The sequence below is a fragment of the Helianthus annuus genome, chromosome 1, assembly GCF_002127325.2.
Source record: "Helianthus annuus cultivar XRQ/B chromosome 1, HanXRQr2.0-SUNRISE, whole genome shotgun sequence".
Lineage (NCBI taxonomy): Eukaryota > Viridiplantae > Streptophyta > Magnoliopsida > Asterales > Asteraceae > Helianthus > Helianthus annuus.
In genome coordinates this window covers 136202135-136210708 of record NC_035433.2, presented here as the reverse complement: position 1 = coordinate 136210708, position 8574 = coordinate 136202135, and positions in this window count along the sequence as shown.

Sequence of the window (8574 nt, the reverse complement as noted above, 5' to 3'; positions counted from 1 at the left end):
GTGTACTCACACAGAGTAATAATAACTCACATAGAGTAATATTCACTCACATAGAGTGATAATAACAGTAATGTGCACAATACCCCACATACCAGCTGTAATTTGGTGATTACAAAGACTTAATCCCTGTAATTATAACCTTGAAAATACTTTGAGGTATTGTAATACTTACTCACAAACTGTGAGAAAACAGTTTAAAAAGAAGAATGACTCACAAACTGTGAGAAAATGATTTATAAAAGAGGAATGACTCACATTATAATCATGCAGATTCATACGGCCCAAGTTTAGTCTACAGATAAGCCTTGATATATTGCAGATTTATACAGGTAAAGCTTAGCCTATTGAGTTAGCTTTGTAATCTAGTGCACACAACTAGGTAGGTAACTTAATACAGCAGTTACGTCAATTCACGAGATTAAACCTTCACAGCGATTATTCAGTGCAATACTCGATAATTCAATCGGATTCACAACGAATAACAAAGCATAGTCCGAATTCGAACAGCACTCTAATATTCAAGTCGAAATCACGACGAATAATCAAAGTACAAGCTCAATTGAGCAGCACCCGGACTATCGTTGGATAGTTATAATCGATCGGACGTTGAATCGTAATAGCGATCGAGTTATTACCCTGATTGCGGCAGCGTTTCGAGATTAGTGTGTGGTTGTGTAGTAATTTGGCTCTAACTCAGCGTGTACAACGAATTTCTTCGTCGTTTTTGTGCCAAAAATCAAGTCCCAGACTCCTCTATTTATACCTGAAATTTGACACCGTCGCGTAGCGCGAGGGGTATCACTATAGGCGTGGCGCTACGCGAGTGGTAACCTATGTTACGCGAAATTTGTCCCTGTAGCGTAGCGCGAGGGGTAACCCCTATAGGTGTCGCGCTACGCGAGTGGTCACCTATTTTCTATAGGTAGCTTCGTGTCTAAGTAACTTAGCTGAGTTGATAAAATTGTAAAATTCAAAACGGCCAGCAAGTTATTTAGATAATCGTAACTAGGGTTTTGTCCCCCCCTGAGTTTTAGGGGCCCTGATCCTGATTTTGATTGTTCTGGAAATTTTAGGGTTAGTGCAGAATTACTTGGGTTTCTTAATTAGGGTTTCCTTAATAGCTAATTACCATCCTAATTATGGATTTTTGTGGCAGTTGTTACATCCTCCCCACCTTAAGAAAAATCTCGTCCTCGAGATTTACTGGAATAGATGAGGGTACTTTCTCTTCATTTCCGATTCCAGTTCCCAAGTGTATTCTGGTCCTCTTCTTGAATTCCATTTGACTTTGACCAACACCAGTCGTTTGTGTTTGAGAAACTTGACTTTTCTATCTTCAATCTGTAGTGGTTTCTCTATAAACTTCAACTTTTCGTTCACCTCTACATCTTGAAGAGGTACTACCAGGGATTCATCTGCTAAACATTTCTTGAGATTGGATACATGAAATACATCATGTATTCCAGCCAATTCTTCTGGTAGTTGTAAACGATAAGCAACTGGTCCTATTCGTTGAATCACGGGGAATGGTCCAACGTATCTCGGACTTAGCTTTCTTTTCTTACCGAATCGTACTATACCTTTTCAAGAAGAAACTTTTAAAAGTACCTTATCTCCTACATGAAATTCTAAAGGTTTACGACGATTATCTGCATAGTTCTTCTGACGATCTCGAGCTGTTTTCAGTCTTTCTTTGATTTGAGTTATTTTGTCAGGGGTTTCTTGTAAAATTTTAGGATCTGATAATTAATTTTCTCCTATTTCTGCTTAACAAACTAGGGTTTGCACTTACGTCTGTACAGTGCTTCGAATGGGACAGTTTTGATACTTGAATGATAATTATTGCTATAGGAGAATTTAATTAAGGGTAAGTGGTTATCCTACTTGAATGGTTATCACACATGCTTGCAGCATGTCTTCCAAGGTTTTGAATGGTTCTTTTACTTTGTCCGTCTGTTTGGGGATGATAAGCTGTACTTAAATTTAGTCGTGTTTTTATTGCTATTTGGAAACTTGTTCCAGAAATGAAAAGTGAAACGACTATCTCTGTCCGATACAACGGAGAGTGGAACTCTATGTAAGGATACTGTTTCATCTACATACAACTTGGTTAACCTTTCTATGCTAAAGGTTTCTTTCATAGTTTAGAAGATGAGCTGATTTGGGTAAATCGATCCATGATTACTCAAATCGTCTTATTACCTTTTCTGGTTTTGGGTAACTTAGTAACAAAATCTATTGTTAAGAGTTCCTATTTCCATATAGGCATTTCTAATTGTTGGAGTAATCCTAAAGGTTTCTAGTGCTCTGTCTTAACTTGTGAATATGTGAGACACTTAGATACATGACTGGCTATGTCCATTTTTTTTTTTCCTATCCACCAAAAGTTATTTCTTAAATCTTGGTATATCTGATTGTTACCTGGGTACATGGTATACCTAGATCTATTTAGAATCTTATTTCTTAATTTTCCTTGCTTAGGTACCCAATTGTTTTCTTAGGGAATCTCCAAATTCTATTACTTCCTTGTTTTAATTCTTTGGCTTGCCCTTTTATTCCTTCAGCATCGTCTTCGATTGTTGTTTCTTGAACTTTCTTTAGTTGCTTCATTAAATCTAACCGTAGATCTTAATCTAAGAGCATGGACTCACTCTTGCTTTTCATGATACTTATGACTTAAAGCATCTGCAACTACATTTGCTTTTCTTGGATATCACAGTTGTACTCATTTCTTTGCCTCATGTTTATTTGTTTTACCCAAATATGTACCTTTATCTTTTGGGATCTGTATCTACAGATGATGTCTCCAAATCTTAAGGGCAAAATTATAGTTCCTAATTCTAAATCATGAGTTGTAAAATTTTCCTCGTGCTTTTTTTTCAAGTGCCTGAAGGCATACGCAATTACCTTTTTGCGTTGCATCAACACACATTCTATTCCTAATTTTGAAGTATCACCATATACTTCAAAATCTTCAGTTTCTTTTGGCAATGCTAGAATTGAAGCACTTGTTAACCTTTGATTTAATATCTTAAGAGCTTCTTCTTGTCTAGGTCCTCACTCAAACTTAACTATTTTACAGGTTTAGCTTAGTTAAGGGTTTAGTTATCTTGGAACAATCTTAAATAAATTGTCTATAGTATCCAGTTAAACCTAGAAAACTTCAAATTTTTATGGCTGTTTGCGGAACTCTCTATTTAGTAATTGTTTCTGGTTTAGAAGGATTCACATGGATACCTTCGTGATTTTCTACATGACCTAAGAATTGCACTTCCTGTAGCCAGAATTCATACTTCGAGATCTTGGCGTACAATTTTTCTTTTTCTTAACAAAGTTAAGAGTGCATGCAAATGCTTACAATGTTCTTTTTTGACTGTTGGAATAAATAAATATGATAACTTAATTTATATACATTAAATGGTTATTATTATGGTTGGATATTGGTTAGTGCTGCCTTGTTTAAGCATAGGTGATCAGTCCATGCCTAACTAAGGCTAGGCTACTCAATATCTGCTCCTGACAATAACCAGGGTATTTAAAATACTGATATATTATCATAAACTTAAATCGGAATAGGAGGTAAATTTGTGTATCATTATCTGAGTATATGATTGTTTTAAGATTACTTTTATTGAATAAATTAATAAGGCAAATTTAATATAAATAATTTTAAATCCGAGATTAGCGAAATCTTCAGATTTTGTGGAGATGTCACCAGAGGGTGATTGTGATTAAAGAAATATTTTAGTGAAATGATATTGGTACTTTTGATTAAACAACAATTGGTATAATGTCCTCCTATGGTCTTCCTAATTTGAATGAACCATAAGTACAATCATGTGGATTTACCAAGAAATGTAAAAAAATTTGCTACTATGAAGGAAATCCTCATGGTATGATGCCTATGAGAAGGAGTAGAAACACGAGAGTTAACTTACTATAGGCAGAAGTCAGAGTTTTAATAATATAAAAACTTTACTTGGATTTCCGTGTGATACTAGTGTGATGTTATTATGGAATGTCGAAAAAATAAAATAGAGAATTTACAAAGGTATGTGATTCCTTTTTGCAGTGTGATTATGGAACGTACCTTAGCGAGATCTGTGTCGTTTGGTATAATCATATGGCAAGAGTGTTTCTTCCTAATTAGTAGTTTTCTACTGACAGAATTAGTATTGGTGTCATCGTGCCCAATTTATACTTTTCAAAGTTCTTGCCTTGGAAAGTCGTGTGTGATATATTTCAACGTCTGTGGACGTATATTTTAAGTTTCATGTGTTTTCTTGTGCGTTAGCACAACTTTATATGTTTCTTACTTGTGCATTGTAAATTTTTATACTTTCGATGGTATCCCTTCTTTAAAGGGTTCTCATTGTATGAGTTACGAGGTAAATGATCAAACAAAATAATGTTTGATATTGGAAAAGAGATTCCTGATAGAGAATACGGATGCTTGTACTTTATTTCAATTTGTCAATCCGTATGGGTTTTTGGAATTTGCTTATAGATATACCTATCTATATAATCACATATTTCACATGCTGAAATAAACATACCATTTACCAGGTCAATGTATTTAACAGATTCATATTTCCAAGAACCACTCAGGTATTTGGTCATGATACTATTTAGGGAAATCTTGTCACTGATTTGACATATCATTTACCCCGTCTTATCCGGTTCGCGCCGGAGCGGTAATCTCAATATGTCCGGTCAAGCTGGAGAGTCTGCTACTCTATACCCAGTTTTGCCGGAGAAAATTTTCTATTTCCCATAAATAGTATCTTTTCAAGAAGTGCCTCTTTTATTAGGGCTTTTATCAAGGAAATTTGTATCCCCATAACATATCTTATTCTGGACCAAATAATATCAATAAGCAGGAATAAATAGCAATTAAGTGCTATTGCCTGCTAACCGTCATACCAGTATCCATTACCTTATATAAGTAATTTACCTTTAAAATTTATTTTAAGGCAAAATTCTTAAATTCAAGTCTAAATACCATCCAGAGTGCCATCAGATAATATTAAGTTTCTAATTCTCCGTTTCACTTAGGTATTATCATAACACCTAATTGTGTAAACCAGTGGCTTAGCTTATACTAAGGCATCTTTTCTTATGTTCCAGTCTAACTGCTATCAGTTGTGCTACCATTTAATAGAAATCTCCTAACTCTTTCTATTTAGGCTTAGGTATTATTATCACAACACTTATAGGCTTAAAGCAGTGGCTTAGCTCTGATACCACCTTCTGTCACGACCCCCGACCCACCCTGGACGGAATCGGGAGTCGCGAGCAGTCCCGTGGTACCGGTGGTTATTTTTATTTTGAAAAACATTGCAGCGGAAATTTCATCAGGACCGTGAGTTAGGAAAGAATATCAGAGTTTAAAAACACCGGATTTTATTTATTAAATAGATGGGATAAACTCATATTTTACAAAGGTAGCTTTTAATATAAAAACGATATTTCTTAATTTGATTTAATTAATGAAATAAGCCACTTCTTGATGCCTTTCTGTGCCGGATTCATCATTTGTTCCAATCTACTGTAATTACCTGAAAAGTGTTTTAAAAAGGTTTTGTCAGCGGGAAATACTGAGTGAATCATTCTGTTTTCTAAAACGACCCGTGAGTTATAATTCACTGTATTAAGAGCGATTACAATGTTTCTATCAACCAATTATCAAGAATGGGTATTTGTCACTCGATTCATTTCTGTGACTGTGGTCATACCACTATTGGGTCCCGTTGCCCAAATAGTGACGGTGTACTCACACAGAGTAATAATAACTCACATAGAGTAATATTCACTCACATAGAGTGATAATAACAGTAATGTGCACAATACCCCACATACCAGCTGTAATTTGGTGATTACAAAGACTTAATCCCTGTAATTATAACCTTGAAAATACTTTGAGGTATTGTAATACTTACTCACAAACTGTGAGAAAACAGTTTAAAAAGAAGAATGACTCACAAACTGTGAGAAAATGATTTATAAAAGAGGAATGACTCACATTATAATCATGCAGATTCATACGGCCCAAGTTTAGTCTACAGATAAGCCTTGATATATTGCAGATTTATACAGGTAAAGCTTAGCCTATTGAGTTAGCTTTGTAATCTAGTGCACACAACTAGGTAGGTAACTTAATACAGCAGTTACGTCAATTCACGAGATTAAACCTTCACAGCGATTATTCAGTGCAATACTCGATAATTCAATCGGATTCACAACGAATAACAAAGCATAGTCCGAATTCGAACAGCACTCTAATATTCAAGTCGAAATCACGACGAATAATCAAAGTACAAGCTCAATTGAGCAGCACCCGGACTATCGTTGGATAGTTATAATCGATCGGACGTTGAATCGTAATAGCGATCGAGTTATTACCCTGATTGCGGCAGCGTTTCGAGATTAGTGTGTGTTTGTGTAGTAATTTGGCTCTAACTCAGCGTGTACAACGAATTTCTTCGTCGTTTTTGTGCCAAAAATCAAGTCCCAGACTCCTCTATTTATACCTGAAATTTGACACCGTCGCGTAGCGCGAGGGGTATCACTATAGGCGTGGCGCTACGCGAGTGGTAACCTATGTTACGCGAAATTTGTCCCTGTAGCGTAGCGCGAGGGGTAACCCCTATAGGTGTCGCGCTACGCGAGTGGTCACCTATTTTCTATAGGTAGCTTCGTGTCTAAGTAACTTAGCTGAGTTGATAAAATTGTAAAATTCAAAACGGCCAGCAAGTTATTTAGATAATCGTAACTAGGGTTTTGTCCCCCCCCCCCTGAGTTTTAGGGGCCCTGATCCTGATTTTGATTGTTCTGGAAATTTTAGGGTTAGTGCAGAATTACTTGGGTTTCTTAATTAGGGTTTCCTTAATAGCTAATTACCATCCTAATTATGGATTTTTGTGGCAGTTGTTACAAAAACACCACTTAGGGAGTGTCCCTGATAGGCGTGTGACGTACCAGCAATGAGCCACTAATTACATAGAACCCATACATGTTTCTAAAATAAAGTTCTTGATTATTAATAAAACACCATTCAAGTTCAAAAGGAAACCAAAGTATTCAGCGGAAGCAAAATTAAACGAAGTTAAATCGTTTAAAACCAGTATAAGCAACAAATCAGTAACATAAATTCCTCCAGTCGACCCATGAGACTCCAGCTACTCCAGACAGCAAGTTCCAATGCAACCAGCTAACGACCTACAAGCATGCAAACAAGTGTGTCAGACAACGCTGGTGAGTTCAAGGTTTTGTTACCAAGTTTAGTTACAAGATACATGTGTAAAACAGTTTAACAATTTGATTTGATGTTGTTACTAACTCGAATACCGAAATGGCTGCAAGATGTGTTTGCCCAACCCCAATGTCTCTATCAAAACATTGGTCATGCTTTAAGGAAATTATTTCACGCCCATCCTCCCAGGTACGTTGCGAGGGTGCCAAACCTAATAGCGCTATCAACTAATAACCTCGTTGCCTTCTCGGCAACTGTCGGTAGATGTAAGGGGTCTTATATGATAGAAACTGAGAATAATAACAAACATCCCAAAACCTGATGTTCCTCCCCGGGATGCATGCTTGAAAAATAGCAGTGAACTCACCTTAGGTTTGCTCGGTAAGAATAATTATACGTTTAACAGAAATGATCAATCGAACCCTATGATAGTTGCACATAACAGTCAGTTCGCATAAAAGCTTAGTGCGTATTGTTTCACATGTATTCATCAGATTGTGTAATAGTATTAAACAGGTTGTGCAAGTGGTATCTGTCAATCAACAGTGTCCACGTCTCACGAAAAACATTTATCAACTCATGACACCTAAAGTGTTACACGCATGAATCACAAACATTACCCAACACATTGCAACTACTCACAAAACCATTCGGCCAAACCATTTAATCCAACCCAAACCAACATACTGTGGCCCTTAACCAATACATGATTATATTATTCTGCAGCCCAACAAGCGTTACCAATTATATTTTAACCCAAGGCCCAATCCGTTTTATCCTAGGTGCGGCCCAACACTAACATCTCAATACAAAATAGAAAGAGGAATTCTGACTCTTATGTTTTCAATTTATTAATGCTTATATTTGCCACTACTGAATTGTGGTTGTACAAAAGAAAGCATGTGGGGGGGGGGGGAGTCCACACATGTGCGCCGCCATAGACAAGAGCACATGATCAAACCTTAAATTTTCAACTTTCATAAATGCATTAATGGATTAAGTCAAAATCATGCAATACCATCATCATCAATATCTAACAGTTTAAACAAATCACCAATCATTAGTCTATGCACATCATGCTTCTTTAATCAAAAGTTGGGCTGCCACCTCCACACTTCGATTTCACAAACAAGTTACCACTTCAACATTTATTAGGGTGTAAGGGGTGCTCCCCTAAGAGGGGAGTCCCCTCTCTTACGCATAACCAATCTTCGTGTGCCACGTCAACTCCCCTCTTAAACTCCCCTAACACCCTAAATTGATGGCGGCACTCCCCTCTTAGGTGACTTAGTTTTTATTAAAAAAAAAAAAGAATTGATTGG